The sequence below is a fragment of the Hirundo rustica genome, chromosome 3 (assembly GCF_015227805.2).
Source record: "Hirundo rustica isolate bHirRus1 chromosome 3, bHirRus1.pri.v3, whole genome shotgun sequence".
Taxonomy (NCBI): Eukaryota; Metazoa; Chordata; class Aves; order Passeriformes; family Hirundinidae; genus Hirundo; species Hirundo rustica.
This window is the reverse complement of record NC_053452.1, coordinates 34994087-35016515: the sequence shown is the minus strand read 5'-3', so window position 1 is coordinate 35016515 and position 22429 is coordinate 34994087. Positions and strand designations below refer to the sequence as shown.

Here is a 22429-nt window from a genome sequence, read left to right as displayed (position 1 = left end):
TGCAAAGCAGCACTTCTCTGACTTTCTTTGTAATGTTCTTTCGTTCTGCCAAAACCCAACAGATGTGTCCTCTGCTGGTAAGCATTTTAAATAATAGCTCATTCCTTTTCTCCCCCTTTTGCAATGCTGTTTGTCTGTTTGGTTTCCTTCCATCATTCACAGTCACACTCTTTATTAATCTTCGAGGAATATTTATGTTTGGGTGCTGTTTGCCTGGAAAGAGCCTTCCTCAGAACAGCTCTTAGTGCTCCTGCTCTGACAGAAAGACCTCTCTTACACAGAGATAACCCAGTCTTCATCCTTGCTGGCAGTCTGCTGGGAAAAAAAATCCTTTATTCCAAGGACTCTTTTTAATTTAATTATTTTTGTATCATTCGAGTGTTTTTTTTCAAAAACCGACTTCCTGCAAACATGCACTATACTGCTACTGCTGTGGTAATACACAAATGGTTTAATCATGCATCTGACAGTTTCTGCTGCAGAACGTGTTTTCTGCACCTAAGAGATCAGACAGACCGCTTATGAGCTCCAGAATTTAGATATCTAATCTCTTCTGACAACCAAACCCAGAATTAAATGCTGTTCACTGGGAGGCAAAGTGGAGAACAATGGCACTTGCCAGCCCTCATTCCCATCTCAGTGTGCCACACACACTTCCACTTTGGCCTGGCTTTAGTCCATGCTTCAGATAAGAGGTCACTCAAGAAAACAGAAATTGGTTCCTGGCACTGTAGGGCACTCGTAGCTGTTGTTTTAAAATATATATTTTGTGTGATATATTTACACAAAAAAGAAAAGCCCCCCCAGTTTTGGCCCCTGAGTGACTGTCTTTAGGACCAGCACTCTTCTGAGAGCTGCACTCCTGCTCCATTACTCTCCTGGAATAGAGCCTCTTATGCTTGGACAGAAGCTCTGAATATGTCGGCAGAAGTATCAAGCCATGTGTGTCTTGGTATCACAACTACTGTGGAACTCTCCATAAGTAGGCGGAATGCTCTAATGGCTTAGGGTCAAGAATTCCAGTTTCGTACTGTTGACTATGTCACTGATTGACTGACGAACTCTACCCAGTGACCCATCGCTTCTGGGGTCTTTCCCTTTCCCTTCTCCTTCTCCTTTTCCTTTCCCTTTCCCTTTCCCTTCTCCTTTTCCTTTCCCTTTCCCTTTCCCTTCCTCCTAATGAACCCATAGAACCTTATGATCATCTGCTGACAGCAGAGGGTTTGTCTTCTTGTATTTGATTTGCTTGTCCAATTAACAAAATCCTTTTTAATGCAAATCACCACAGTTTCTCATTTAAATCCAAGCACAGCTCTGGAAGCCTCATGTCCTCTCATCTGCCACATCTGGGTCCTCCTGAACCCATCTGATTTCTCAGAGAAGGCTTTACTGGAGAGTCTCCTGTTAGACTCAAACACCGCTGTCCCTGTGTGAGTAATGTGATATAGGAAACACAAATGTCTGATACCAATTCAGAGCCAGCGCCTGCCAGCTCCTCACAAGTAGTACCATGCTCTGTGAGTAAAGCCATTGATAGCCACTGGGCTGCTCAGGAACATGCCATTATTTGCCTCAAAAAGAGGTAGCAAGTCTGATCTCTGCAGGAGCAAAGTTGGGGGGCAGACATCAAGAAGTGCCTAATAGCAACACCTGGAAATGTAAAGGAAGATAGGTGGATCTGGTTCTGGTCTATGCTATCACAAGTTACCCCTGCTTTTCCAACAAACCTGCCTTCAGTGCTCTTGAGTCTGAAAGGTAAAAGAAAAAGACACAGCTTTCAGAAGTTTGTCATCACAGAATCAGAATTACAGAATGGTTTGGGTTGGAAGGAACCTTACAGATCATACAGATCCAACCCTCTGGCCGTGGGCAGGGACACCTTCCACTAGATCAGGTTGCTCCTGGTCCAACTTAATATGCAAAGTTAATTCCTTTGCATATTAAGAGTAGAGACTGATCTTAACTGATCCTGTGTTTGGAATAAATCCCACCAGCATACTTTTCAGGTGTTGAGGTCTACCTCTCGCAGTAGAGTCAGTGGAGATGTTAGCTCCTCCAGGCAATAATTTACAACACCCAGGCTGGAAGGCTACAACCCCAAATAGGAAATAAGGGTGCTAGAAGTACATCCCAGTAAGCCCACATCCATTCATTTAATGGCACATGCATTGCATATGGTCAGGTGGGAAACTGCGGTGTCTGGGTCCTCTGACCAGCAGTGTCATTCCCAGAACTTGAATTATCCTTTTTGAACACCTCTCATATCAGCTCCAGCATCACAGGCACCTGACAGGTTGCATTCCGGTTTACTTGCCTACTTTTCCCAAGTTTGCCATGTAAGATTATACATAATATTGTCTTGGCCACACTTCCCTACTATAGCAAATACACCATGTCTGTCCAGGCTGAATATCCCCCTGCCCTGCAGTGTTGCTGCCATGAGGAAAGGCAGTATCCACTGCATGTGGATATGTTGCATTTTATGCATTTTTAAGAGGAGGCAGCTGCTGAGGGGTTCATTTCAATGAGTTCACAGCAGTCATGCCTGGGCCTGAACGGAAATCTGTGTGGGGTGAGTTTATTCTGCCTGAGTGGTGAGAGGGGAAACAGCTCCATGAGCCCCCTGTGCCTCCATTCTGTGCCCACCAGACCTTGGGAGCTGGCCAGCTCAGCATTCTGACAACCTTGGGAGAGTCCTCTTCTGCATCCCCATCTTAATCTTTCTCATCCTCAATCCTCTCAAAGAGGGGGCTGCCACACCTGGGGATGTTACACCAGAGCAAAGCCCTCCTCACCCAGCACAGCCAGGTACATATGTGCAGCCTTGAGTGAATCTGTTTTCTGCCATGGAAACTCCTCAACCCTCTCCCATCTCCCCGGCAAGAGAGCAGCTCACAGATGATTTGGAAATCACTCTCTGCCAAAATAGGATCTCTGCCATTTGACCAGAAAATCTGTGTTTCAGATCTCTGCAGGAACAGAATCCCTGTCCTTTCACCAATTAGAAACTTGGAAGGCATTCAAGTAGCAGGAACCAAGAAAATTATGTTCACGGTGGATGTTCTAGAGATGGGGGAAGCTGGCTCTGGCAGGCCTACAGGGAATTTTAAAAATACCAGCAAATATCACTCTTGGGATGAAAAGCTAGAATTAAAGTACATTTACATCAATGGAGTCCCCTGATCTAAATCCTCTCTGCTGGTAATTTATAACTGGTAGTAAACAGGAAAACGTGTATTTCAGTGCTGAATGTATTAATCCTGCCCTCTGCACAGTGGGGTGAAACATTACCCTTGCACATCCTGGCAGGCTGGTACACTGAGAAATATTTCTGGGGATGGTAACTGAGCTATGCCAGGCAGTCTTCTTACATACGATACAACTTTGGCATCAGCAAGCCAGAGCATGAGCCCAAAGGGTTGTAAGCAAATCTGCAGATAAAGTCATAAACAGAAAATTGGAAACTCACAAAACTGAGCTGGACACCCTAGAGCTGTGCTGATAATGTTGGGCTGAACTCGGGCTTGGCAACTGGCACTTTGAAGCATGTTGAACAGTGAAAATCTCCCTAACTTCAGCAAGGATCTGGTTTCACATGTGTTTTCTCTGTTCAGATGTACTAATGCCCTGTAGCCAGTGATTTTCAGCTCTGTTTCTACCCAGCATGTGTTAACCCTGGCAACTCAGGCAAGCTTTTTTTCATAAAACAATATTGCAGTTTTCCCTCATTTCTGCCGAGATGCTTTTTTCACAGGCATTTCAGAATTTCTTCTCTCCCTAGGTCTTGGGCTCTTAATTATTTCCTACAAGGAGGAGTAAGATAGACTGAGTTTGTATACCTCTGCCTTCCCCTTCTTTTCCAGTCTGGTTTAGCTACCAGCTCAAGTCGAGACTGCCGTTCCTGCAGCCCAGCTGAGAGCATCTGTCCTTCTGGCAGGAAGAGGCAAACCCAAACAGCTCTCCCTCAGCGTCCCATGATGGCAAAACCTTAACCTTGCACCATTTGATTAACTTATTGTCTGCTCTTTTTTTTTTTTTTTTTTTTTTTTTTTTTTTTTTTTTTTTGGTTTTTTTTTGGTTTTTTTTTGGTTTTTTTTTGTTTTTTTTTTTTTTGTTCATATGCCATGAAGAACGTCCTTGAAGAGCTTCCTCTCCTTCAGTCACCTCTAAGGTTTCTGAAGTCTTCTGAATTGTGTGGCATGCTGTTTGGGTCTGTATCAGCAAGTTCAGTGCCACCCTTCAGACTCTACCTGAACAGGAAATCCCTGAGCCATGTCTTGGCTCTGTGGGGTTGATGCTCTTCCAGCTCTCACTTTTGCTCTTGTCCATCTCCTAGGCTTTTCCTCTTCTCTTTTTAAAAATGGATCTGAGCATTTGAGGATCTGGGCTCTATGTGATGCTGCACTTGGGATTTTGCCACCCTAGGAGATGCAAACCTGTACCCTGCACACTTTCACTATGCACCTATCTAGCATGAAGCCTAAACTCTCAGGTGGCAAAGTTCTCTTCAAAGTTCTCTGCCAGCAGAGGAAACAAAATGGAGTTTCCTGCCTTAAAAGAAAATGAAGGTGGAAGAGACTAGAAGACTGCTGAATTTCCACCCTTCAGCAGGTCTTGGAGGAGGAGAACACAGAGACAATTCCTTGTACTCCCTGGGAGGGACAAAAGGATCAGGTCTGCAACTAGGGGGAGTCCATGGCAGGACTGGCTTGCTTAAGGAGGTCATCCCAGGTCAGATGAGGAGCTCTATAGAAGGTTCCGTAACAGTAAGAAATGGGAAAGCTGTTGGCTGGGAAGATCACTGGGAACTTTGGGGATGAGGTTCAGGATGGCATAAAGTCATCAGTGGGGCCAATGCTGTCTGCCCAGACAAGTCATTCCCAGCCTTAGCACTTCAGGCTAACGCCTGAAGTCTAACACCAGCTCTGATGAGTGTCACTGGACTGGTCTGCATGTTCAGGGCGCCATCCTTGCCCTGAGCATGGTGTTATGTTCTCCGAAGTGGGGTCATGCTGCTGGTTGATGCTGGGCTGTGAGTACCCCGGGACTCTCTGTTTAGACCCAGTCTATCTCCGTCTTATCCAGAATAGATGAATGGGTCCTGGCTAGAAAGACTACTAATAAGTTTACTAATTGGGCTTCCTTTGTTAGAAAGGTGGATCGTAAGGCTCCCTCAATTGTACCCATTTGTGCAACATTGCCTGGATGATGTTCTTGTAATCCAGATATCGCCTGGTTATATCCAAATAATTGTTTCCATAATTTGAAACCAATATTCAGTGAAACTGACCCACAACTTCTGGCTGATCCCTTGCTTTGCAGGGCAGCTGATGTCATAGCACCATCTCAGTTTTTCTTGTTGTGGGCACATCTCATTTGAGGTCTACTGACACTGTGCTGCTTTTGCTGCTCCGAGGACATGATGAGCTCTTGTCAGCTCCAGCCATCCCTCCTCCCCCGGCTGAAGCAGTGACTGGGAACTAAGTGAACTGGAATTTGAGTAAATGAAAGGAATGGGCTTGACTATGCCAGATGTCCTGGGCAATTAGAGTGTTACAGAGAGGAAAAGATCTTAACCACAGCAGTGGGTCTGCCTGGGCATCCCCCAGGAGGTCAGGGAGTGCGTGATGGTTTCTGACAAGAACACCATGCTTCCTTCACCCAACACAATTTTGTTTGGGGTTTTCTGTTGTGCTTTAACTGTGAGAGGAGGAACAGCCAAGGAGGAATGACTCACAGCCTTGCTGGAGGCAAGGCAATGACTCAGAGGTGGAGCTGGCTTGCAGTCCAGCTGCAGCGTTATATCACAGGGCGGCGGTGAGGCCAGAGGGGCTCCCAGCACACTCTCCTCACTAGCAACCCTGACAAAAGATGCAGTGCCTTCTTCTTGGCATCTTTTAGCACGTTCTCTGCCAGAAATTGCCCCATATGTTCACCTGCTTCCGTCTGATTTAATCTTCCCTGAACACAAGTGACCAGGCTTAGTCCAGGGATTGGAGGCAAGGCCTCAACCTCTGCCTTTCTGCGATAGCAAGAAAGCCTACTGCAAGTGAGTGGCCTGAAGCATCTGACAAGTGTATTTACCTTGTTTTACATCTGTATCACACTGGGGTCTCATAATAGCCCTGGGGCTGATTAACACAGCACAGTGCCCAGCCATCACACCTCCTCAAAGGATCTCTGTGTGACTTGGAAGGATGTCCTAGGGAGGCTTCATCCAGCCGGGAGAGCTGCTCAGCTTTAGCAGGTGATCCTTGCAAGAAGCAGTTTGTTAGCACTGCCCAGCCGGATCTGTCGTAGGGAAGCTGTTGAGAGAGGCAGGGGCACGCTCCCTCCCATGAGGTGGATGCCATGCTCTCCCCATCCCGCTGTCGGAGAAAGCCCTTCAGTATGAAAACATAGCCCAGCTGCTACTGGGGGAAATGGCAGACAGGGCTAAGAAAGGCATGCAAAAGAGTAAAGCAGACTCCTTCCCCAGAAAAAAAAATGTACACACCCAAGATGGGACATGGATTTATTCCCCCACTTCCTTGAGTTGATGAAGGTAACAGAAGCAATGATACACTATCTCATGTGGAAATGGTGAAAACAAAGGTGTCCTGGACCTTCTCCTCTTCAAGGAGCAAGGAGTGAAGAAGGCAGGTGGCTGGGGGAGCAGCTCACCCATAACAGTGCCTGAGCTGGGCTGGGCACTGCACGTCACCTGCTCCTGATGTCAGGCTCAAAACCCTTCACTTTATTGTCTTTTATTTATCTTCACTGGAAGGATTTCTCAATCACAGCAAAGTGTGTTTTGATGATATTTTTGTCCCTTGGTCTGAGGACATATTGACAATCTCACTTCCTACCAACTGCAACACTGCAATTGCTTAATGCAGAGTGTTGTCACATTACTAGCTTCTCAGACAAAGCATTTCAAGTTTTTAACCTCTCATTCAAATCATTTGATGAAAGTGCCATGATAATTTTATTGCTATAGCCATAAACATCAGATGCTGTGCAAGTTTGAGTCCAAACAGCCTAAATCCCCATTTACTTCAATAAAATTACCATTGGTAATTTGTATATTTTCATTTAAGAATGTGTTCACACATTAAGAAAATGAACTATTTTCAGATAAAATTAGTTATTGCCAGCAAATGACTATTATTTTGACTTACTCTAACAGTTGCTAATAATGCAAGATGGGGAGGGAGAAGAACATGTGTCTGTACCAGCTGTTGCCTCACTCTTATCCAAAAAGCATGAAGAGGTTGCTGGCAGTAATCACAAAAAGATTTTCTTTTTTCCTCTTCAAGCACAAGTATAACAGCTGTTGCCTCTAGCAAGTGTAATGTTTGCCCTATTGATGCTCATCCCATACAGAGTTTTATAACAGACCCAAGAAAAATAACTCCCCAAAATGGCAACAGTTGTGCAATGAATCAATCTTGTTTCCTATGGTTGGCACTCAAATAAGAAAAAAAACAAAAGCAAACTGGCCACGTGAAGATGTAATGACCCTATGCCCAGACCTGTCCTGTATGAAGAAGGGCAGCAGAAATTATCATCCTGATCTCCTGGTGGGGCACTGCCTCAGATATTCCCACAAGTCTTTTTCCGCTGCTACAGAACTGCACTCCTTGTCCCTCTGGGCAGCAAGTCTCTTTCTTGATAGAAACTTTGTTTTCTTGTTCCACACTGGCCACGAGCAAGTGCCAGCCTTGTGACAGTAAAGCGGCACAGCCGGGCTCCCCCGGGCGAGGCTGCGCCCCGCTCTGCTCTCATTTGCAAGCTGTGTCTGCTCCAGTAGGTGATGTCTCCCCACCTGAGCTGATGAAGTAGATGGAAACACATCATTTTGGGGGTGGACACTGCTTTTTCTTATAATGGTGCAGTGTCATGGCCACCAGGACTGTTTTCCCAGGGGAGTCTCTGTCAAGGCAGCCTGGGTACTACGACAACCAGCAACCCATGGAAGTGCTAGCTCTGCAGGGCAGCTAAACGTTTGCTGGGCAAACCCATCCCTATTAATGTATATCACAAATAAAAACAACAACAACAACAAACCCAAACAACAAAAAAAAAAACCCACCTTCTCAGTACAGGCAGTTCTGATTTTTTTTTTTTTTTTTTTTTTTTTTTTTTTTTTTTTAATTTTGGCAGCCAGCTGCTCACTTACTGTCATCGGCATCATCTGTGATTTCCCTCCATTGGCTGTGAGGTTTTAACACTGTGCATAGCCTGAACAATTCATTGTTTCTCTCCCTTTCATTCTGAGACCTCACCTTTGTCCCTCTGTCTGTTTCACCAGTACATTGCACTGTATTCTGGTACTGTCCAAAAAAGTTTCAGGTTGAGGTGAAGTAATTTGGGTCAACTCACTGCAAAACAGTCTTAAAAGAGATGCACAAGTATCAAGAACTTGGAATCCCCACCTTAAAATCCAGCAGATTAACCACAAGAGAGCATACATAACTCTGAGTACATGCTCAGGGATCCAGCGTATCAATCTCCAGGGTAATGTTTCTTCATCTCTTCAGCAGTACTTTTATTTTTTTTTCCTGGCAGACCTCATGGGAACTATGGTCAAAAGCAAATACTAGATCTAATACTCCTTCACAGGCAGATGCTTTTGATTAATAAATCAAAAAGTGAAGAGCAGCTAAAATCTATAACAAATGCAAGGAGCTAAAATAAGTTGTGATACTTTTGCACAAACCTCTCTCATTCAGAAGGGCTGGAGAGGAGGACACTCACTCCCACAATTTAATTTCAGCCGACATGAGAGGTGCTCAGCTAGCATGCAAACTGTAGCAGCATAATTTGTCATTCAACCAGAAGTCATTATTTGGATGTGAAAATGAACAGGTAACATCCAGTCATTTGTTCTTATGCAGAAAGAGATTAGAATATTAAATCTGCTTCTTAAAGCTTGAAAAACCTGTGCATTTTTATTCTCCAAAGCCAGGGCCGAGTCATAGCAATTATTTTGGGGTAAAATTATCTGATGTGATCAAGGGCACATGTGGACTAGAAGTCAATGGTCCTTCAGTAAGTGGCCCTTCAGTAAGTCCTTGTCTGCTGCTAGCTTTACGAAATTCAGGGAAGGTGATGTTCATCATCCAGCAAGAGCAGCTGTTGTTGGAGCTGTTCCTTGGCTGAAGTGCTGGTCAGCCAGCAGTTCCTCCAGAGTATATTTAATTTTGCAGTGTAAGTTTTTGAGCATATTTCTTAAAGAGGTGGAATGAATAAATACACAGATCCACCTGCTAGCCGGTTTGAAGCAGGTCTACTCAGATGCCAAGAACCGGGATGGCTGATTAACATTTCTGGCTCGACGTTCGATCTCTTGCATGAATTTTGGCAAGGTGTTTCTCACTGTAGCTGCTTCCCTTCTAGTTTGTCAAGGTACAAGCACTTTATATGACAGGATAAATGTAGTCTTGTCTTTATATGAAGCCAAATGAGATGGGAATGTACTCTCAGCCAGTGCCTCTAGACCAAAGTTGTTGAATTTGGGGTTTTTTTAGTTAGGTACTTATCTGAAAAAGAAAAAATACTCAGGAGCCTGTTTGCCAGCAGCAGCACATCCAGGGGCCACAGTGAGACTGCAAGGAAATCTGAACTCTCCTCTTAAAGGACAAGTCACGTAGGAAAACCAGGTAAAAGTTGCTCTCAGTGAGATCCCCAACCAGAGTCCTGTCACTGACTGGTGTTGTAATATCCATGTTATTAAGTGAATTCAGCTTGCCCACAACCAGTTTCGGATCACACAGCTGGTGAGGTGTCTGACAGGACTCATGCTGGCTTCTTTCCTCTGGAGATCCCAGGCAGCTTTTAAATGTTAACTCTGTTCCAAATCTTATGAAATTCTAGATGAAAATAATCTTTCACAGGAAGAAGCTAGACACCCTGTAGTTTCCTGGCACCAGTGTGCCAGACATGGTGCTGCAGCATGCCAGTGGTGTCACCCAGGAGGAGAAGCTGGCTCTGTGGGAGGCACCGGTGGCAGGGAGGAGGGACCCTGCCCTGTGTCCTTATTCAGCTCTTGAAATCATTCCTACATTCATCCACTGTTTGAGGCTCAGCATCAAGAAGATATATTGCTTCTTTTTCAGCATTTTTTCAGAGAATTCCATGTTTTTCTCATGGGCTGATGTTGGAAGCCATACAACCTGCAGCAGAAATGTTTGCTAGCAGAAGGGAAAAATAGTAAATCTACCTCCCTCATTAAAAGGAAATATTTTCCTACAATCATCAAGCAACACAAAGTTGGCAAACATACTCATCTTAAATGCTCATTGTAGGGGATCACCATCCATTTCTTTCTTAAAAGCTGCACCATCTTGTGTAATTAACACGGTACAAGCTGCTGGTGTAGTTTCTAGTGGAGATGGGAAAACAATCCACCTGATCCTTGCCTAGGATGATGTGTTTCAACAGAAGCTGGTTCCCTCCGGCAGAAAAAAGACCTTTGCCTAGAAAGCCCCATGGAACCCCAAGTGAAGAAGCAAAGTCTCATACACGTCAGGTAGTACCAATTCTGGGAGCTGTCCCAGGCACGCCAGGGACATGATCCCAACACAAACAACAAAACCTAGGCATTGCAGGCAGGGGCTGTTAGGCAGGAGGGAAAATCATGGGGACTACCCTCCAAAGGCTCCCTTGAAGCCTGGCTGAGCATTGCCCCATGCCTGAGGCTGCCAGGGAGTACCTCAAGCTGGTGCCACTCAGTTCATTTCCATCATGCCACTTCCAGAAAAATATTTTTTAGCTTTCAAGTGGTGGAGTAGGGGAAGCTAAAAGGACTATTTATTCACAGTAATTCTTTGTTCCAGCAGTTAATGAGCAGATTCAGCAGACTGAGTGATGTCTCCTCTAAATTGCTCAAACCAGAGGTCACAGTGGCTCTTTCAAGGGCACTGGCTTTATGTTAGCTGTCTCTGTTTGCAGAGGATGGATCACCTTAATTTTTCAGTACTGGTGGGTCACAAACCCAACAAGGCTCTGATCACTTTCTGCAAGGCACCAAGCACGCACTGACAAATGAGATGTCTTAGCATTTCTCGGGGGGTGATCAGCATCTGGCAAAATAAAAGGCTGCAGGCTGAGCTATCCAGCCAGCCTACACAACAATAAATTACACACTGAAGTTGCTGTGCTGGCAAATGTATTAGTCACCCACACTCAGCAGTGCTTCTTGCACAGCTGGGCACATTGACATTAAACCTTACCTGCACTGGGAAATGACTCTTTCTCTCAAATATTTTCAAGAGCCATCCTGTTGCAGATGGTTTGAGGAAACACAGATATCCCAAGCTCTCCTGCACAAGGCCATGAGCAATTTCTATAATTTGCTTTCTCTGCTTATAAAGGAACTGCTGGGTGCTGTGTGCTTTGCAAAAAAGCTGTCCTTGACGGTCATTTCAACATATACGACCACATGCCTTATGAAAAGAAGCCAGTCTGAAATCTTTTTTTCCAGGTTGCATTTTCCAGCATTTGGGGGTTTTCTGCACAAGTTTGGATTTGATTTCATCCAAGTTTTCTAGTTAATATCTAGGTACTTTGCCTTGAGGTCACACACGTAGAGGTTAATCACCAAAGAAAATGTCTAATACCAATAATGTCATGGTGATCCCCAGCTCAGTTTGTGTTGAATTAGGGCATGCCAAATTTGAACATGATATAAACCCCCTTACACACGCAGTATTTGCACAGTGACAATGAACTCCAGTCAGCAGAGGGGTTTTGGTGCAAGTGGAACTGGCGTGTTTTTATTTTGGACCTCAGAAAGCATCTGCAGGCTAGTTTGCAGCACCTCAGCATAGCAACCCACTTCTTCAGTTCAGTGCACTGTTGCTATTGCACGGCATCAACTGAGTTCAAAATCCCCTTGCGCCAGAAATCACAGGAAAACTGTATTTCCGAGTTAGACTTTAAGACCTTGTTCTATAGGATTAAATTGTTATTTTCCAAATATGCGAGCTCATTATTCCTTTATTTCAATATGAAGGATAATGGGAATTTGTCAGAGCTGGAAGAGGTCAGAAAAGCAATGAATAAATTACCTTTTTAATTTTGTGGGAAAAGCTTGATTTTGGATTACTGATCATTGGGATTTATCAATAAAACCATAGGCATAAAAATCATTGTGCTCAAATAGTACAATTAATTTAGCCAGATTGCACATGTGCTGTGCAGGAAATTCTACTCCTTTCCTCTGTAAAGGAGTGTTGTTTGTTTATTCCACTGGGCATAAACTCCATGGTTCTCAAGACATGCCATGAAGCCCGGTTGCTCCAGAATGTGAAGGTCCTTCTTTGTTGGTTGGTGGGTACTCTCATTATCTGACCTTCATACTGCATGGGGGGAAAATCAGTTATCAAAAAGGCTCGGCAAGTGAAGCATTGCTGGTGAACTTGGGAATTCCTTGTGTGGTCAGCTAACAAAACGACTGAGAAGAAAGAAACTTCCTGCTCTGCATTGACTGGTGTAAGGTATGTCCACATCAGCTCTGCTTACTCTTGGTTTGCTTTGATATATTGGTTATTTTAGACACATTGAAGTAGCTATCTACCTTTATCTGCACAAACCTAAAAAAAAATATAAAAGTAGGGATAAGCAAATGCAGGCCGTGGGCTTCCCTATAAAGAACTGCAGTATAGAGACTCCCGTGTCTGGGGAGTTATTCTGCCTTTCATTTCATGATCAGCATGGATAACTGGAAGGTTTTAGAGCAGTCTAATGAGAACAACATATAGGAGAAGCTTGCTTCATGGGGATTAAATTGGCTGTGCACTAAACAAGGTGTGTAACCACAGCCACTTCCCAGCTTTTGGTGAACAGAATGATTCCTGCCAGCCATAGGTAGCTATCTAAAAGTGAAGCAACCTTTCCTTGCCACTTGTCTAAGTTCCCCCTACGGTTAGATGGAGAACCAAGCACCCCAGAGGGTCTGACATATCCAGGCGTCTCCCCTACAAAAAGACAAACAAGGTCTGCTAAAGCACATACTCTTTCCTCCAGCTGAAAAGGAAGCCAAGATGGCTTCTTTAATTCATTGGCAGTGGTGCTGTAGGTGGGACAGGGTAAGGTACAGGGCACTGTAGGGCTGTAAGCAAGGGAAATCTGAATTTGGGTTCAGCACAGTTGAAGAAAAACAGCTTATGGGTGTCTTTCATACAGCCCAAGTCAGATGAGATAAATCCTATCATAATGACAAGTTTGTTTCTAGAAGAAATAACCTCCCTTGAGGATATATCTGCATTCCTTCTCAGCCATCTTATAGAACCATATCAATTTGGGGTTAACTTGAAGGTTAGTGCACTGTGAAGAAATGCTTTGACTTTAGGGAGGAAAAAAAGGCTTATGTGGGCAATGCAAAATATTTTAAATTCCTCATTTCCTCACTTTTGACTGCTTTGTGCAGATTTTGATAAACGACATGATGTCCATAAATCATGAAATTAAAAGCCTGAATGGCATTAGTGAAGCTACTAATATTATTCAGAGATTCCTACCTGCCTGAAGCCAGACCTTGACGTGTCTGTCTTCTCTCTGCTGCTCGTTTGGGATCACATGTTCACACATTTGAGCAAGGACAGCTCTTCCCAGTGTCACAGCTCACACCAAACCCACTAGCCACAGAACTTCCTCAATTGCAGACACAGCGGAAGGATGACAGAAGACCAGAACAAGGAAAGTCTTTCCTGTCCCAATCTGATTTAAGGGAAGAAAAGCCATGTTTTCAGCCTGCAAGAGGAAAACATCTAGGCTTCAGATTTTCACAATGGAAAGAAACCAAACAACAACAATAAAACATAAGAAAAAACAACTCCCAAACTTAGTAATATGTAATGTTGTAAATCATAAAATGCAGCTAGGAACAGCTCTGGCAACCAAGCTGTAACTTTTTCTAGGAGAAGTGGAGTTGTGATAATACTCAGTATGCTGCTCGAGAATGCAGTTTTAAAGGTCTCCTAAGGTCCCTCTGTTTCTATTTAAACTGAAATGCAGACACTTCTCTCCCTCCTTTTTTTTTTTGTGACTGCATGACTCTTCTGCAACTGCAGTTTCAATCCAACCACCTCTTAATTTTCTCTTTCTCTGGGAAATTCTGGAGTGCCTCTCTTCATATTAAATTATTGCTGCTCCAGTGGAGAAGAGAAGAGATCCCGTTATATTATGTTCGGTTCATTAAGTTTCTAATTACTTTGATTTTGATATTGAAAAGCTCTAATTAATTCTTTTAATGTGTAATATTATTAAAGCCCTACAATTGATTTAATACAATTTTAAGGGAAAAAATAGTAAATACTTATTCCCAATGAAATATATAATAGAATTAAAGATGAGAATACTTCAATATTACTTAAGAGTAAGAGTTGTATAGAAATAATTGCTAGTATCTCATAACCAGTCATTCCAAGTCCAGAAAATTAAATTAAGATCAGACTTTTAAGCCTTACAAGAATCTCAGTTGAAACAATTCACAGTGAAACCTCTCAAAAAGTCCAAACACCGATCTTTTGTGTCTGAGTCTTTTTAATATTTGGCTTTAAAGACACCACATACATTTTCAAGATAGATTCTTTCTATGCAATTACTGAAAGGCAGTATTTAATCCTTGTTTTTAAACTTGTACCCTTGTAATTTGGATAAGTATAACCACATTGCTGAGCATCCTGTGACTGTAAACAATCCTGTGCTTGAAAATAATCCTTACACCACTGCAGCATCTTCTTCTTTGTTTTACCTTTACACCCCTGATACATGCCAACAGTATGAACTTCATTTTAACATGGGGCTTTCTTCATCTCAGTATTTGCTTACTTTTGGTACAGCCTACTGAAAATGCCAAGACCAAGAAGTGCTTGTAGAGGAGGCCACTCTACGGTCTTCACTGTGATTTGAAAAAAATATTATCAAGCATGCAACACCTTCCATTTTAACTTTTTGAGGCAGAATCACAGATACTCAAACGCAACACAAAGGCAAAAGTGGATGCCAACTGGATACACCAAAGCAACAGCTGCACCACAGTGCTGGGGCAGCACAAAGCAGCAGAGAGCTCATGGGTCTCACCCATAATTAGATATCGACTTATTGACCTGGAAGAAAGTTGTGCTGCCCAGGATGCCATCGGGGAGCCTGCACCCCACCTCCAGATCTCTGTAATTCAAGATCTGCTTCTGGGCTCTTCTCTCAGCTTTCCCAGAGCACATGGTCTGACTCAATGGGGAAGGCAGCAGTGTTTGAGCCCTTCCTGGCACCCAGCGCTGCGTTCCAGGCTTCCCAATCCTCTGGGGAGGGACATTGCCAGGGCCAGGTACCCCCATGGGACCATCAGGACCCAGTGTCCAGGCACCTGCAGGTGTACAGCAGCCGAATTGGTGCCTGAGTCTGAGGAGCTCCATTTCAGAGCTGCTGTGCTGCTGCAGCTGTGACTCCACTGGTTCCCAACCCAGCCTTAGCAATTAGACTTGGCAATCATTAACTTAGCTAGGTAAGAACATTGGCTTTCTAATATAGCTTGTCCGTCAGGTTTTCAACAACCTTAACTGCATGAAACCTGGTGACACCTGGTACACAAAGCAGCCTAATTTTTCCAGCTCAGCTGAACATTTTTCATTTGCATACACTTTGCCTACATTTTCAGCTGAGCATCTTCCCTCTTTGCTGCATCTTCCTTCCTGCTTCCCTCTCTATTTGCACAACATCTCATTGCATTCTTCCTATGTTTTGACTTTGCAATCCCCTCATCTCAAACCTACTTCCACTTATCTCTCTCCCAGTCATTGCTGGTGCCACAGGCATAGAGCTTTCTTCGGTTTTGTCATCCTGCTCCTTTTCTGGCTGTTAGTTCCACTTTCTGTCATCTCCTTAATTGCCTCATGATCATTTTACCTTGTTAATTGCTCACTCTTCTCTGGTTCTTTATAATTTCAATAAATGCATCTATTAATACTCTTACTGTTTATAAAACACCAACTGCTCCATCATTCCCCTCCTCAGCTGGACAGGGGAGAAAAAATATAATGAAAGCTCATGGGTTGAGATAAGGACCGGGAGACCATCACTCACCAGTCACTGTCAGGGGCAAAACACACTTGATTCAGCGAAAAGGAATTTGATTTCTTAAAAATCGTATCAGAGTGAGACAATGAGAAATAAAAACTACATATTAAAACACCTGGTCCCCACCCCTCCCATCTTCCTGGATTAAACTTCACTCCTGATTTTCTCTACCTTCTTCCCTTTCTGCAGCACAGAGGGAATTTATCTTGCTTTATCTTGGGGGTTGCAGCCAGTTAATCACACATTGTTTCTGCTGCTCCTTCCCCCTCAAGGGAAGGACACTTCACTGTTCCCCAGCTCCAGTGTGGATTCCCTCCCAGAGGAGACAGTCCTCCACAAGCTTCTCCAATGCGAATCCTTCCCATAGGCGGCAGTACTTCATGAACTGCCCCAGTGTGGGTCCCTTTCCAGGGGGTGCGGTCCTCCAGGAACAGGCTGCTCCAGCAGGGGTTCTCTGCGGGATCACAAGTCCTGCCAGCAAACCTGCACCAGGGTGGGCTCTTCTCTCCATGAGATCCACAGGTCCTACCAGGAGCCTACTCCAGTGTGGGTTTCCCACAGGGTCACAGCCTACTTTTGGGCACCACCTGCTCTGGTGTGGACCACAGGGGACTGCAAGGGGGACAGCTGCCTCATCACAGTCTTTACCACGGGCTGCAGGGGGCATCTGCTCCAGTGAGAGAAGCATCTCCTCCCACTCCTTGCGCACTGACCTTGGTATCTGCAGACCTGCCTCCCCTCACTTATTCTCACTTCTCTCTGGCTGGAATTGCACCTTTTTTTTACGTCTGTTATCTCATAGGAGCTAGCACCATTGCGATGAACCTGGCCTTAGCAGACAGCAGGTCTCTCTTGGAGCTTCCAGCCATTGGCTCTGTCAGACATAGGGGAAGCTTCTGGCAGCTTCTCAGCTTCTCACAGAAGCCACCTTTGAGGCTCCTCTACTACCAAAACCTGGCCACGCAAACCCAGTGCAAACATGCACCTCAGTTCTCTTCCCTTTGTAAGCTCGGTGAAAGGCTGGACTCCTCCTCATGAAACTCCTCCTCCCTCACCGGGCCCCTGCCCCCACATTCAGTCAGCACTGGTTTTGTGGGAGCCTCGAAATGACCTCCTCTTAGGCAGCTCCAGCTCTCTCCTACATCTCCCATCACCTGTCAGGCACTTGCCACAAGTCAGTTCACACTCCTCTCCTGGAGAGGTTATTCCCTCTGTCTTTTGAAGCTCTACCCTCCTCGCTTTCCCTTCCCTCATTCGACCATGGTGTCTTTTGGAGACTCCTCTTTATCTTGCTCTCCAGACTCCAGCATGGGTGGTATAAAATTCTGTTCTTGTCCTCTTTCTCTTCTATGCCTTATCTCCATGTAATCCCTACCACAAACATAAATTCACCTGCCAAGCAACTTAAAAATCCAGTATTCTATTCAGATGAATCTCTAAAAGAGAGACCAGCCTAAACAAAAGTAAAAGGGTACAGCACAGATGTCCTACCTACAATGTCATCTAGGCTCCCATTACAGCTAATCCTATAGGAGGTATCTAAAGCCAGCCAGGACAGGTACTCAGGAAAAAGCCATTTCTTTTCCCCACCTAAAAAGGGAGTCCAGCTGAATGGATTGATAACTGTACCGCAGACACTTAAAACTGGGCAAGACGAGTCATAGACCTTTTTTTCAAACGCATCCTCCTTCAGCTCCCTGATGCCTGCTCAGATAAGCCTTGCTGTCAGTTGAAGCTCAAGTTTGGCTAAACCAGCCCACTTCATCCCATGGCCCCTCAGCTGCTATTTAGGCCAATGTTCATACATGCCTATGACAGGGGGGACAGCTTCGGTCCAGACTTCTCCTCATGTCCTTATTCAGATCACACCCAAACCTTGCAAGCATTGTTCTACAAATAATTCCTGACATGAAGCCCTTCTGTCTCCATGTGTGGAGCTAAGGCTCTCATCTACACTGAATCACAGAATCTCAGAATCACAGAATGTCTAGGTTGGAAGAGATCTTCAAGATCATCAAGTCCAACCCATGCCCTAACACCTGAACTAAATCATGGCATCAAGTGCCACATCCAGTCTTTTTTTAAACACATCTAGGGATGGTGACTCCACCACCTCCCCAGGCAGACCATTCCAGTCCTTTATCACCCTTTCTGTAAAAAACTTTTTCCTAATATCCAACCTAAATTTCTCTTGGCACAGCTCTAACACTGTGTCTTCTCATTCTGTCAGTTGCTGCCTGGAGAAAGAGCCCAACCCGCAGCTGTCTGCAACCACCCTTCAGGAAGTTGTAGAGAGTGACAAGGTCACCTCTGAGTCTCCTTTTCTCCAGGCTGAACAACCCCAGCTCCCTCAGCTATTCCTCACAGGGTTTGTGTTCCAAGCCCCTCACCAACCTTGTTGCCTCCTCTGGATGCACTCAAATGTCTCAACGTCATTCCTAAACTGAGGGCCCAGAACCGGACACAATACTCAAGGTGTGGTCTGACCAGTGCAGAGTACAGGGGAAGAATGACCTCCCTGCTCCTGCTGGCCACCCCATTCCTGATCCAGGCCAGGATGCCATTGGCATTGCCATTTTGAATTGCGCTTACTGCCGGAGCACTTGTCTTTCTCTTAATAAATGCAGCTCTGTCCTGCATATAAGCACTCTAAATGTCTTTGCAAAGGATATGGGTCTAGCTGGTCCTCTGGCGCTGCCATGCCTATCTTTGCATTTCTCCCTTGGCTCCCTACTCTGTCACATTAGATGAGAGCTGCTTGTCCTTGCTTTCAAGCCCTTCCGTGGTCTACCCCAGATCTGTCTGTCTCATGCACAGCCTCTCATGCATAATAGAGTCAGCTCTGCCATCACACATCAGCTGGTGACCAGGGCCAGGCTTCCTTCTTTGCAGGCACATACTGTCTCACCAACACCCCTTGACTTGTGCACAGCCTCCCCCTAAGGTCAGGGGAGGATTGCCTGTGCATTCTTCTTGCTTGGCATGGTGGGTTTTTTCTCCATGACCTGTGTTCTTGTATGGCACAAATTAATAGATCTAAAACGGCAACAGTAGCCACCAAGTCACAAAAAAGATTTGCATAATAATGTAAGGACTGGCGACTCAGCATTAAGAGGCTTAGTTGTAATTTAGAGATAATATATGCTGGGAGAAATTAAATGTCTGTGTCATCCCTTTGATGATGCTGCCACTACTTAGAAGCATTGCAAATTTCATAGAATCATAGAATGGCTGGGTTAGAGGGGACTTTAAAGATCATCTAGTTCCAACCCCCCTGCCATGGGCAGGGATGCCTTCCACTTGACTATTTGTTTATTAATACCTGAAAATATTTTTTAATGTCATAGAATGTTTTGACCACATTATAGTATGCACACTGAAAGGAGTAGTGTTAGACTTGCACTTTTGACTTCCTACTTACTTTTTCTCCTTCCAGTGACTGACAGTGTAACATTAATTTTATATTAATTTGTTGGGGGGTTACCCACCCTTTCTTATTAAAAATAAGAGAAAACTGCAGATAAATAGCCTGTGCCTTTAAATCCTTTTAAATCAGTGACCTAATGACTGGCCTTCCAGTACCTGAAGGGAACCTACAAGATGGACAGGGACTTTTTACAAGAGCATGTAGTGACAGGAGAAGGTGAAATGCATTCAGACTAAAAGAGTGTAGGATTAGATTAGATAGTAGGAGGAAGTCTTTTACTGTGAGGGTGATGAAGCCCTGAAACAGGTTGCCCAGAGGAGCTGTGGATGCTCCATTCCTGGAAGTATGCAAGGCCAGGCTGAAAAGGGTTTTGAGCAACCTGTTCCAGTGGAATTGAATGGGTTGGAACTCGATGCTCCTTAAAGTCTCTTCCAAACCAAAGCTTTCTGTGATTAATTCAATGAAATCCAGATAGACGGGGCAAGGGGGGGTGGGAAGAGGGAGAAGCAGGTGAGCGGCTCCTGCGATGAGACGGACACAGGTAGGCAGGGCCAGCTTTCTCCCTCCGGGGGTTCGCCCTTGGCGGGGCAGAGGAACAGAGCCGTCCCCACGGGGTGCGGAACAGGGACCAGGAACGGGATTTGCCGGGCGCCGGTCCTGATGGCCCAGGAACTACAGCTCCCGGCATGCCCCGCGAGAGACAGCAGCCGTCGGGGCGGGAGCGGAAGCGGCTGCCGCGCGGCACGCCGGGATCCGTAGTCCGGAGGCCGCCGCCGTCAGCGCCCGGAGCCGTGTCCCGCGCATTTGAAAATTCCCGCGGAGGCTCGCCGCGGATCTCGCGAGAACTCCGCCGCCCCCCCCCTCCCGTCCCGCCCCCCGCGCGGCGGGTGAGCGAGCGAGGTGGGTGCGCGAGCGCGCGGGCCCGGGCCGGGCCGGGCCGTGCCGTTGTCGCCGCTGCGGGAGGGAGATGCCACCGGCACCGGCACGTACCGGGAGCGCGGGCTCGGCTGGGCTGGGGGCGCGGCACGGACAGGAGGAAGCGGCGGAGGTGGCGGCGACGGCGACCCCCGCCCGCCTCTCCGCCTTCGTTCCTCCCTTTCTTCCTTCCCCCCGTACCAGCGGGTACCGGGCGCTCCCGAGCCGTATAGGCCGGCACCGCCGCTGGCGCAGCGCGGGCCCGCGGGGGCCTCGGGCGGGCCCGGCCGCCCGTCCCTTATGTAAGTGACCCCCGGCTGCGGCGCCGTGTCCGCCACACGTGCCCCGGCCCCCGGCGGCGGGGGAGGCCCGGGCGGCGCGGCCTGGACAGCGCACATGGAGGCTCCGCAGCCGGGAAGGCTCCGTCAGCCTGGGGGGCGTGGGAGATGCGGCGGCTGCCGCCAGGAGCTTTCCCTCCCGCCCCGCCATCCGCGCACGCCCTCTGTTCTCGCCCCTTCGGTGGTGGTTTTGGAGGGTTTTCTTTACTTCTTTCCAATTCCGTCTCCCCCTCCCCCGCCGGGTTTCGGGGTTGTATTCCATGAGGAGGCGGGAAACGCGCTCTCTGCGTAGAGCGGCGATTGCGGGACGAGGAATGTGGGGAGGCCACAGCTTTAGAAGAATCCAGTGCCATTTGTGGGGGGGGGGGTGTCTCTTGAGTCTGCGCGGAGCAAAGCATCGCGAACCAAAGTTGCTGCTGGCTTAAACAAAACTGCTCGGTGCGTTCCTTAATAAACTGTGAGTCCAGGTCTGTAGCGTCTGCCCATAGAATGCTTGGTGTCAGTCTTTCAGGTCTAATGATTGCTTTCTGATCGTGTCTGGGGAGATTGAGGGACTTGATTGTGTGGGGATGGCTGCGCCCCGTTTGGGGTCTAGGGCTGAGCGTGGCCGTGCAGGTGTTTGTGCAGGGCCCCTCGGTCAGGCTGGTTGTATCTGCCTTGGCTGGCAGCTGTCCCTTGCGTGTGGGCACACAGCTCTGTTTCCTGGGGAGGACAGCTCCTCATTTCACGGGCTGCCACAGCTCTCCTTTCTGCACCGATTTGCCTGGGATTGGCTTTTTCAAGCCTAATCAAGCTTCTATTAATTTTTCATCTTCTGCCTAGTAAGGTGTCAGATAGTTTTGGAAAAACAGTGGTGACAGGCCTTTCCTGCTGTGATGCTGGTTTACTGGTGTGGTGGAGAGAATAGAATCCTTAAATTAGCAAGAGAGAGTCACCCTGTTGCATTGGCTGCAGGTGTTTCTGCAGTTGATCTTGTCAGGTTGCTGGTTGTAGAATCCTGTTGGAGAATTAAATGTTCCAAACCCATCTGAGTACAGCCTTGGGCAGCCTGCTCTAGGTGATGGCTTGAGCTTGGAAGAGGTGACTGCTCATGATTCTGGCAGGTCTTTCTCTTCGACGTGATTCTGGAATTTGTGCTGGGAAGGGCCAGTGGTGGGATGACATAGCCAGTGTGGTGTGCTGGAAATGACTTCCAAAATACAGTAGTAGAACAAAGGAGCAAATACGGAGACGAGAGATGACAGCAAGGTCTCTCTTTTGATGTTAGTGAAGTCGACATGTCCTATGAAATCTTTTCAGCTGTGACTGACCATATTTTTAGCTTTTTCTTCGGTGAGCCCATAATGTTGTTGGCCTTTTAAACTGATTTTTATGTAATACCATCAGTCAAAACTGAAATCACAGAACTCTGACTTGGCTGTATATGATTCTCCTTGAACGTGCAATTTCTGTGTCTTTTCCCTCCTTCCCTCTCCGCCCTTCCAAGCTTTTTAATCCAAAAATTTATGACATTTCTGTCTTTGGAAATAGTTCCATGGTGTTTGGAAGTTATAAGTTCCTAGGGTGAAGAAGAATGGTCATTTTGGCAACTTGCACACAGACTGCATTGCTTTAGGATACAGCTGGGAGGTTGAATTCTGGTTTATTCCTGAAAATGGAGTAAGCATGTGACATTTTACCCTAATCT

At 46.1% G+C, this 22429-nt stretch overlaps 1 protein-coding gene across 1 annotated transcript in view; it reads left to right on the top strand.

Annotated features, from left to right (window-relative positions):
* Window positions 1-20315: 20315 nt before the first annotated feature.
* The window catches only part of LOC120750607 (protein ELYS), a 39742-nt gene continuing 37628 nt past the window's right edge, over window positions 20316-22429 (top strand). Inside the window, exon 1 of the mRNA XM_040059481.2 lies at window positions 20316-20389. The gene's annotated coding sequence lies outside the window, so the exon portion shown is untranslated. The remainder of the gene's footprint in view (window positions 20390-22429) is intronic.